This window comes from Impatiens glandulifera, chromosome 7, assembly GCF_907164915.1.
Source record: "Impatiens glandulifera chromosome 7, dImpGla2.1, whole genome shotgun sequence".
Taxonomy (NCBI): Eukaryota; Viridiplantae; Streptophyta; class Magnoliopsida; order Ericales; family Balsaminaceae; genus Impatiens; species Impatiens glandulifera.
This window is the reverse complement of record NC_061868.1, coordinates 31,552,765-31,564,165: the sequence shown is the minus strand read 5'-3', so window position 1 is coordinate 31,564,165 and position 11,401 is coordinate 31,552,765.

Here is an 11,401-nt window from a genome sequence, read left to right as displayed (position 1 = left end):
TATTTGGAATTACAACACAAAACCAACCAAACACGAGAGAGGAAGAATTTACAGGAACGGTTCCGCGTACAAGGCTTACTCAAAATATTATAGATGTAATTGACAATAACGATAATAAATTATTGTCGTTATTGATAGTTTTCCGTCGCTAAAAGGTACAGTGACAGTAAATTTGATTTATTTTGTTTGTTTACTTGATATTATTATCAAACTAGCCCGGGTAGGTTACAAATTTTGGTTCCGCCCTTCTAAAGAAATCGAGAGTTTGAGAGACGATAAAGGTGATAGAACAAGTTTGAGTATTCCACACTTCAATGCCCATAACTATGACCATTGGAACAAACTTATAGAAAATTTGTTGATCTACAATCTACATACTTATGGTCTTTAGTGTAGACGGGTTAGTGGAAATAACCTTTGGAGGAGTTTAGAGAGAGGAATTGAGAATGAAGGTATGCAGGACGATTCATTAACAACTAAATCTCATTTAAAGACCACACCAACTCTTCCTTAATTAAAGTAGCCTTTAAACAACAATGTATAGAGTCATATGTAATAAGCAACTGTATAGATATTCATAAATGAGTATAAATAGAGGATATAGTAGTATGAAGATTTTATGACTTTGAATGTCAAAATATATTTTTTTCTCTGTTAATATACAAACACTTTGAACAACAGTTCTTAGTCTTTTTTTTTCAACTTCTCATTATTTTTTACCAAGGCAGTCTATATTCACTGCCTTATTCTCTTCAACTCATTTATCTAAATAATTTTTGAGTGCAAATTACAATTACTCACTAAAAAATGTTTGTTCAAAATCGTGATCAAATAGGTCACAACAATAGTATGAGAGTCATCTATCCTTGGCAACACTTTCACTGAAAATAATGACGAGGTCGCAAGTTACAAAGAAAATTTTCAAAACTTAGGTGAGCGAATCGACAATATAGAGGCAACCCTCACAAGAAAATTTAAAAAGGTACGTCAAGAAATCCAAACAAATAACGACAAAATCAAAGACCGTTTCTGTCACATCCTAAAAATCCATTTTTACGACCAAGAATCTTCGGTCTTGGCTGAGACCTAGGACCGAGAGGTCCGACCAATGATCCTTCAATTAGGACTGAGAGGTCCGGTCGAGTGGTTTGACCGAGGATCATTAGCAATATCAATCTTTAGCAGATTCAGAATTAACGTAAACAACTTTTCTACACTTCTTTCGAAACCCACACAGTGCTACAATATTTATGTATTTTCTATAAATGATGTATAGTGTTTTTAAAGCATTATTTCATTATATGTCCATGATTTATAAAGTATAAAGTTTTTATAGAACATTAATGTTAAGGGTTATGGAATAATAGTGATAAAATATTGATTAAGGAATTGACGGGTGAATACGGGAGGGGACTGGCCAAGATGAGCTCTGGTCAGCTGATTCTAAAATATTGGTTGACGAATTGACGGATATGGATTCCTCACCTTCAGGATCAGCTCTAAAGTCTTTATGGTCAAAATATGTGCTCAAGATGTAACTATACATTCACTATTGATGATATACTCTTAAAAACCCTCGTAAGGATGCAATTTAGTTTAAATGTCTTTTATATATAATCTTTTAAATATTTGTTGGGTCTATCGATTCACTATGCTTGTGTGGTGTAGGTACCCAGCCATAGTTTTTTTAAGTGATAAGTGAAGGGAGACTTGGATTGGAGAAAGGTGCGGGAGATGCATGTGGGAGGAGGGACTGAGACTGTACGGCCATAATTTTGTAGGAACATGTAGTGAACGACCAATTTTTATAGCACCATTTTGCTAGTAAGGATAAAAGGCACCACTTAACTTCCGCATATGTGACTGAAATAGTTAGGTTCCACACCCTCTATCCTAGTCTAGAATTTAGGATTTTAGGGTGTCATAGTTTCTCAATCGTTTTGTTACAGCAAGAGAACGTGAAGTAGTTCAAGTTCATACAACAAGAAACTGCAAGACAACAACAAGAGGCAATTAGACGACTAGAAACCATGCCATCACAGTTCTTGGAGAACTTAAAATCAAATTTGGAATCAATACCAATACCTACCAATAAATAAAATGAAAGAGAAAAATGAGCAAATTCTTAAAACGAAATGAGAAAAGACACTCCTCTAAAAGATCTCATTTTCCAATGAACGAATGGAGGGACGGGGTTACAATCAACATAAAATTTATCAAACAATAATCTTGCTCAAACTACAGAAATTCCACATACAACTAAAGGGACGGGATTACAATCAACATAAAATTTATTATTAAGAAATTCCATAATCGGTCTTGATAAGTTTGATGGTACAAATCTAAGGGGTTGGTTAAAAGAGCAAACTAGTTCTTTACAAATTTCATAATGGAGGATTCCGACTAAGTGAATTATGCTATGTAATTTTTACTGGACGAACCGATATTTGGATCACAGATTATTTAATAGATCATATTATTTAATCATGGGAAAATTTTACTAAGATTATTTAGTATATCATACACTTTTTCACGGAATATTATTAATGAATTTCATCAATTAAGATTAGTGGAGGGAGTTATGATCATTGGTCATTGCCAAAAATTTCCTCAAAGCGAAGGTTATTATATTTCAATATTTCTTGGGTGGTTTGCATGATTAATTAAAGGAGGCATTGAAATTTCTAGAACTCGAAACTTTAGAGAAATCGATTTAACTAGCAAATTCTAAAGATGAATTTTTGGCTCCACTATCAAAGAATGGTAGACAGTCGGGTAGAACTATGAGAGAAACTATAAAGACGAATAATACAAAACTAGTATGGACGGATACCACTAAAGATAAGGGGATAACATCAAGTTTAGAACAAAATGCTCGCACTTTAAACTAGGCATTGATACGAGAATAAAATAGAAAGAGATTTGTTTTAAATGTGACGAAAAATATACGAAAGACCATATATTTGCAAGAGGATAATTGTTCATGATTGAAGGTTTAGATGAAGAGTTGGAAGAAAACTTAGAATAAAAGGAGCAAATGATGATACAATGATTAATGGAGGAGAGTTTTATGTTCAAACCATAAACTATACTGCAAATAATTATACTCTAAAGATTGTGGGACAAATCAAAGTAACAACATTAATCGAAATTGATAGTACTTTTTCCTCTATTGATGAAGGGACCTCCCGATAATTGGGATGTGAACTTATTGAAGATAATTCACTAACAGTAACTATTGTAGGCAGAGAAGTTCTTTACAGTTGACATGTTCTCTCTAAGTTTAAATGGCAAATGTAAGAATATGATTTCATATTCAACATAAGGAAAATCAGGCTCGGGTTGTGATATGATTTTAGGAGTCGAGTGGATGACAATATTTGGACAGGTAAGTTTGAATTATCCTTAAAGATGTATGAAAGAAAGACTCAACAGATTAAAAATACGCTTATACAATACTAAAAAAGAAGCACTTTTAAGCTGATGAGCAAAGAAACAATGAATAAAAGTATCAAAAAAAGATTATGATGCTTTGTATATCAAATAGAAATTAAGGCTACAAAGAAATTTGACAAACAGAAAATAATCAAGACAAAGAAAACATCTGATACAAATATCCAGAGGTTGATTAACAACTATGAGTTGGTCTTTGAAAATTCCAAAGAATCTTCCACCTATGTGAATAACGGATCATGACATTACCGAGTTCGAATCCACCAAACTAAAGGCCTTACCGCTATCATTTTGTTTAGAAGGGTGAGATTGAATCATTAATAGCTGAAAAAAAGACAATAGATTTTATAAGAAGCATCACAAGTTCGTTTACCTCCACAGTGATCCTGGTCAAAAAGAAAGATGGAACTTAAAGTTTTGTATGAATTACAGACAATTGAATGAAATAACAATTAAAGATAAATATACAATACCTACAATAGATGACCTATTGGATGAACTTCATAGAACTTTACAAAGCTGGGTTTACGGGATTGTTACCACTAGATACGAGTTCAAGAGGAGGATGTGCATATAATTGATTTTAGGATTCATTTGGGGTTGTATGAATTTCGAGTTATGCCATTTGGATTATCTAATTCACCAATAACTTTTCAAACACTAATGAATGAAATTTTTCTAAAATGCCTAAGAAATGAAGTATTAGTTGTTTTTGATAATATTCTTATTAGAACTTGTTGGAATGTGTATCGTAACAATTAATAATCACATGTTCTTATGTGTGTTTTGTCTTATCTTAGAATCATGATTGTTAGTATTCCTTTGTGTTAATATTATTCATATAAATATGAAGCTAATTTTCATGTAAATATACACATGAATTCTCTTTTTCTTATACTATTTTTTTAAAGAATTGCACATGGTATCAAAGAAAGTCTTAGATTCTTGACTCAAAATAGAAACCTCTTATTCGCACACCGCTCCAATGTCATCACTCCAGAATCTCCTCTCACAACTAATCATATAGATAAGTTCTCTTAAATGATCATGAACTACAAACTCGATGGTCACAACTATCTGTAATGGTCTTAGTCTATGCTCATGAACCCAACTTCTGCATGATCTCAATCTACTCAAGATCATCAAGGGCATGTTGTCCTAACATCTAGTCTCACTCCCTTCACCAAGGAACAGATGGACGTCTTCTATAATGTGTTCAACAAGAACCCAAAGAACCCACTCTCATCCCAGACCTCCTCGTCCATGACAAATACTTCACAAGCTCTTCATGTCACTACAAATTTGTCTCATTTATGGATTATCGACTCTAGTGCCTCAGACCACATGCTCTATGACTGGTAATTGCACCATTTTCTCCACCTATGCTTTGTGTGTACATAAAATCTCAATCACCATTGTAGATGACTCACAAGCGACTGTAATGGACACATGGACTATTGTCTTTCAGCGGACTTGAAGCTCAAATCCATTTTTTATATCCCACAACTATCTTGTAACCTATTGTTACAGGTTAGAGTTTGATAGAGTACTAATATAGTTTTATAAATTTAGGACAGCGAAAGCAGTATTTTCAAAAAAGAAGAAGAGATCTTTCAATTGATTAACAACCAAGAATTCAAGAAAGAAAAGGGTAAATGTACATATCAACCTCAAGTTTTTCCATATGCATTAATAAAGAGGTTTGGATATTTTATCTTTCCCAAACCCTAACTATTACATAACTTCCATAACTATCCAATACCCCAAACGGTTACATAACTTCCATAACTATCTATTAACCCATATACATAACTGTCCATACAATATTACAAAGCCTATCATAAACACATAACTTTCCATACAACATTACTAAGATTGCTAAAATTATTATCTGTAATTTTAGCTAATATAACACTATCCCCCTTAAAACATTCGTCGTCCATGACCAATAGTTCTTGCTTTGGTTTGTTTCCATGTTAGGAACAGTTTAAGGAATTGAATATTCATTATTTCAATGTCTTCCCATGTTTTGTATTCAGGGCTTGATCCATTTCATTCAATCAAAACTTGTGTTTTTTTTGTTTTAAAATATGACTTCTTATAAGGGAATTACCACAATGGAAGTAGGTGTGTCTTGGAAACTCTTTAACTAGGATACGTGGAAGATATTGTATATTCTTGCACCAGCTCCTAACTCCAATTTGTAGGCCACATCCCCAATCATTTCCAGCACTTTGAATGATCTAAAATAATTAGGAGACAACTTGTGGAATAATTTTCGAATAGATAATTGTCTATAGGGCTGTAGTTTTTACCATGACTCAAACTCATACCTCTAATATCACATCTGTTCTTTTTTTTATCTTGCACTTGTTTCATTCGGTTTTGTGCTCATTGTAGGTGAAACTTTAGTAATTATGGAGTTTCTTCTTGTGTAGAGAAAATTAGATCCACTTCTTCAACTTTTGAATCTCCAGCGACATATAGGGTGTGAATTGGTGGAGGACACTCATAGAAAGCTTCAAAGGGTGAAGTTTGGATGGCTGAATAGAAGTTGGTGTTATACCACCATTCAACCAATGGAAACTAACAAACCCATTCCTTGGGGGTCTGTCCAGCCATACAACGAAAGTAAGTGCCTAAGCATTTATTTACGATTTTTGTTTGGCGTCTATTTGAGCATGATCTGTTGTGGACAAAGATTGCTGCACCCACTGTATCTTCAGAAATTCTCGCCAAAAGGTGCTGAGGAAAACCATAGACAAGGGCGTCCCATGAAGTTTAGAGACGTTGCTGACAAAAGTTTTAGCGACTATTTTAGCTGAAATGGGTGATAGGCTAATAAAATGTGTTTTTTGGGACAGTTTGTCCACCACCACAAAATGACAGATTTTCCCTATGTTCTTGGGATATTTTCTATAAAATTCATATAAATGGATTTTTAATATCAATTTGGTGTTGTTAATGACTGTAATCTGCCTTTATAGGCCATATTGTCTAACTTATTCTTTTGACATATCTCGCAGGTTTGAACAAACTTCCGCACATCCTTAGTCATTCATGACCAAAAGTATACTAGCTACAATTTCTTTTGTGTGACCAATGAGTCTAATTGTCCCCCCCCCCCCCCGCGTTATGCACCAGAATGTATTGCAATTATTAGTGTGATCCTTAATTCAGCGTTCCGTCCAACTACTAATTTCCCTCTTTTTCTCAACATGTCATCGATATAAGTGAAACATGGGTGAGAGTTAGGTTCTGAATTTATTTTTTGACAAGTTTGACTAAATTTAGATCCGTTACATAAGTTTCTTGTATTTATTTTTGCACAGATGTATGATATACCGAAATTCCTACACATTGGACCCTTGTATCTCGCCTGGACAATGCATATACCACCAAGTTATCTTTTCTCTTTTTATACTACACTAAAATCATAACCTACCAATTTGTAAAGCCACTTTTCTTGTGCATGAGTCTACACTCTTTGTTCTAACAGGTGCTTAAAATCTTTATGATATGTTTTCACCACAAATAGTTTATATCTGAGGTAGGTTCTCCACTTCTCCATAACAAACGTCAAGGACATCAGTTCCTTTTCATAAGTCGGTGATGGCAGCTTCCTAGATTCAATAGTTTTGTTGATAAATGTTATCGGGCGACCTTCCTACATTAACACTGCACCAATGTCTGCTCTACTTGTGTTCGTCTCTACAACAAATAGAATCTAAAAATTGGGCAGCGCCAGAACTGGAGGGGATATCATCATTTGCTTCAGCAACTGAAATGCATCATTTGCATCTTTGTTCCAACCAAAATGTCCATTTTTCAGCAAGGAAATGATGGGTCGAGCAATGCAACCATATTTCTTGATAAATCTACGGTAATACCCGGTTAAGCCAAAGAACTCCTTTAGTTTCTTTATAGATCGTAGAACGGGCCACGCGTTCATTGCTTCCAATTTCTCCGGATCCACAAATATCCCCTTTTCATCCAAAATGTGCACCGGACTACAACCAAAACTACACTTTCTTTTATTTAAAACTAATTGATGTTGTTGTAAGGTGAGTAATACTTGCCTTAGTTGGAATAGGTGCTCCTTTCAATTTGGACTATAAACCATAATATCATCAAAGAAACCAGCATTGATTTCATTATAAATGGTTTCAACACGTCATTCATCAAACTTTGGAATGTGGAAGGTGCATTTGTCAAGCCAAATGACATTATCAGAAACTTATATAGACCCTCATATGTTGGGAACACATTCTTATGACAGTCTCTCAGGTACATTCGTATTTGGTGAAAACCATAATTTAAATCCAGTTTGGAAAAAACATTGGATTCATGCAGCTCCTCCATCAATTCTTCTATCACCGGAATCGGAAACTTGTATTAATTGGTGGATTAGTTCAGCCTCCTATAATCAATACACATTCTCCAAGATAAGTCTTTTTTCTGATCAACACCATGGGAGCACCGAACGAACTGTGAGTCTTTCTAATTATTCCCCTATCAAGCATATCGTTGATTAAGTGCTCAATTTCTGACTTCTGTAGAGCTGGGTAGCGGTAGGGGTGTAAGCACACAGCTTTAGTTCATTCCTTTAGTGGGATCCGATGATCGTGCTCTCTTGTTGATGGTAAGTCATCTAGTTGTTGGAACATGGTGCTAAAAATCTTCAAAAACCTCTTCTAAGGCCCTTGTGGTAAGTGCAAATAACTGGACTTTGTGTCTAGGGTATCCCTTGCAATGTAATGGTCGTACCCTCCCTTTTAAAGGAAAATGTAAGGTTTTTGAAATTCTAGGCTGAAGTTCCTAAAGTGATTATCCACTCTATTCTCAACACCATATCATAACCTATCATAGTAAGAACTTTCATTTCCGCTTGGTAATCCTTACCTTCCATGGACCATTTTAGGTTTTGCAAACGCTAGAACAAAATAGGGTTAAACCGTCTGCCACTTTTATCGACAACACTTGGGTTGTCATGGCCTTGTGGCCTATATTCCTCAGAATCCTGTTATATTAATGAAGTTGTGAGTGTTGCATGTGTCGATAAAGATCACCACCGGTAGACTCCTAATCTTGCCTCGGATCTAGAGAGTTTGAAAATTCTTGGAATCGGTTTAGGCATACAGGGACATGGTAGGCTCCTCCACTAGATTGGGATGCAATAATGAAGGATCGTCAACAACCGCTTCTTGAACGAATTTCCGGACATCTAGTAAGGGTTCTTGGTCATTAACCAAGATCATGAACACTTTTTCTTTGCACTTGTGGTTTGGTTCCCATTTCTATTCACATTTATAACAAATACCTTTCATCTTTTTCTCATCAAATACAGCAGGATCTAATTGTTTCATCGAGTCCTAAATCACGCCGGAAGAAGATGCATGAGGAATGTTCGAAAAGGAAGTCCAATTGGTACTTATCTCGGTCGGTTTGGGTAGTAAAGGGGCGACTTTACTATACAAGTGCCCTATGCTCCATAGGGATTTGTGTATTGATTCATGATATTTGTCCATTGACATTGACTCATTCAAAGCTTCGGGATTTCTGAGTTTGACAACATTTGCAATATCCTCGTTTAGACCCGCCAGGTAACATTCTATCATGTACTCCCCGGGAAGGTTAATCAATTTCTGGGAAATATTTATGTATTGTTGATTGTAATACATGACTTATTCCTCGTCCTGTCGTAGGTGCATAAGTTGTCTCATTGGGGTGTCATACATAGAGGGACCAAAATGCGCTAGGAGGTCCCTCCTAAATAGTTTCCACGTTAAGATTTCTCGATGATTGCGTTACTACAAGTAGGAACCATACCACATTTTAGCGTTGCCCGTAAATTGGATGAGAGAAATGTCTATCTTGACTCATCCTCCGTCTTATCAACCCAAAAAAATTGTTCTGTAGATATAAGTTAGCCCTCCACTTAGGTTCCATCAAATCGAGGGAAGTTGACCTTGGTGAGCCAGGTTTGAGGAATATTTAGGATGTTTCTATCGCATGGAAGGTTCTGACGACCATTACCCCCGTGCCCCTTAAGCCGGTTTTCTTGGCCAAGAATACAAACTTGTTCTTCAGTGGCCATCATACGAGTTTCAATACTGTCGAACCTACGATCTATTCTAGTGTTCACATTGAGAAAAGAGGCAGTTAAGGTTTCGATGGAACCACGAAGGACATCTATCTCTAACTATTGTTGGGTTTCCACCATGGTGGATTGTTTGTCTCTAATACCAAGATGTTACAGGTTATGGTTTGATAGAGTACAGATTTATATGTTTTATAGATTTAAGGCAGCGGAAGCAGAGTTTTCAAGAAGAAGAGATCTTTCAATTGATTAATAGACAAGAATGTAAGGAAGAAGAGGGGGGTAAAGGTACATATCAACCTTAAGTTTTTTCATATGTATTGATAAAGAAGCTTGGGGATTTTATCTTACCCAAACCCTAACTGTTACATAACATCCGTAATTATCCACTACCCCAACAGTTACATAACTTCCATCACTATTCACTAACTCACTACACATAATTGTACATACAACATTACTAAGCTTATCATAAACACAACACACATAACTTCCTATATAAATCGGGAAGGACAATTGAATGTGATGAACTCCACGGGGTCTTTACTTTTTTCAGCCAAAAGTCACCTCCTTCTTACCCACCTTGTTCCATGTTGCCTCCCCGAGTAAGCCTTATTGTTTCCATTCAAATAGCGATAGTGAAATTATGTTATAACACTATCGTTTATGTCATTCAAACTTTTTATATCTTAGACGATTGTTTCCCAAGTTGTTTAAGAATAAAGATGTTATCTCTTTTCAGTGTGGTATTTGTCAAATATCTAAACATACTCGTAGTCATTATTCTTCAAAACTTTACAAGGCATCTCATTCTTTTTCCATAATCCATAGTGACATATGGGGAGCATCTAGAGTGTCAAATATCAATGGTGTTAAATGTTAATTGTTGTTTGTTGATGATTACACACGCTTATGTTAGGCTTTCCTAATAGAGAAAAATCAGAAACTAACCAAATTTTTAAGCGTTTTTACACAATGATAAAGAACCAATTTCAAGTTAAGATTCAAGTATTTCATTTAGATAATGCAGAAGAGTTTTTTAACAACCAACTTGGTGATTATTTTAATTCTCATAGTATTTATCATACTAGTTCTTGTGTGAAAACACCTCAACAAAACGGCATCGTTGAGAGGGAAAAATAGACATTTACTTAAGGTTGCTAGTCCATAATGTTCGCCTTCAACGTCCTAAACAGTTTTGGGGGAAGTCATCCTCACTGCCACCTATCTCATCAACCGAATGTCATCTCGAGTTCTCTCATTCAAAACCCCATGTCAAGTCCTACAACTCGAGTTCCCCACTACAGAACTCATCTCTTATTTAAAAATGTGAATCTTTGGTTGCTCATCTTTTGTCCACCTCTATGATCAAAATAACTAGACCCAAAATCTACAAAATGCATTTTTCTAGGGTACTTAGCTACCAAGAGGGGATATAAATGCTACTCACCAGTTTCAGAATGTCTTCATTTTTAAGGATGTAACATTTCATGAGACATGTTCATTCTACTCGGTTGCCATTCAAATGGAGTCAATACAAGAATGTCGACCTTGGAATCAAACAATGGGCGTTGACATTTACACCCAAAACCAACCCAACATAGAGTATCCTGACTTCACCACCCAAACACCAACTCCTACACCATTAGAAAACACTGCCTCCAGCTCACACATCCAAGAAGAACCTTATATAGTCCATGTTTAAACTCGGTTGATGCAGGTAACATCTTACACTCTCCAATATTGTTCCTGAAATTACTGATCTTGATGTTCCTATTGCATTGAGAAAGTTATCAAGACATTGCGGACCCTATTGCATAGAAGACTATGTGTATTATGGAAAGCTCT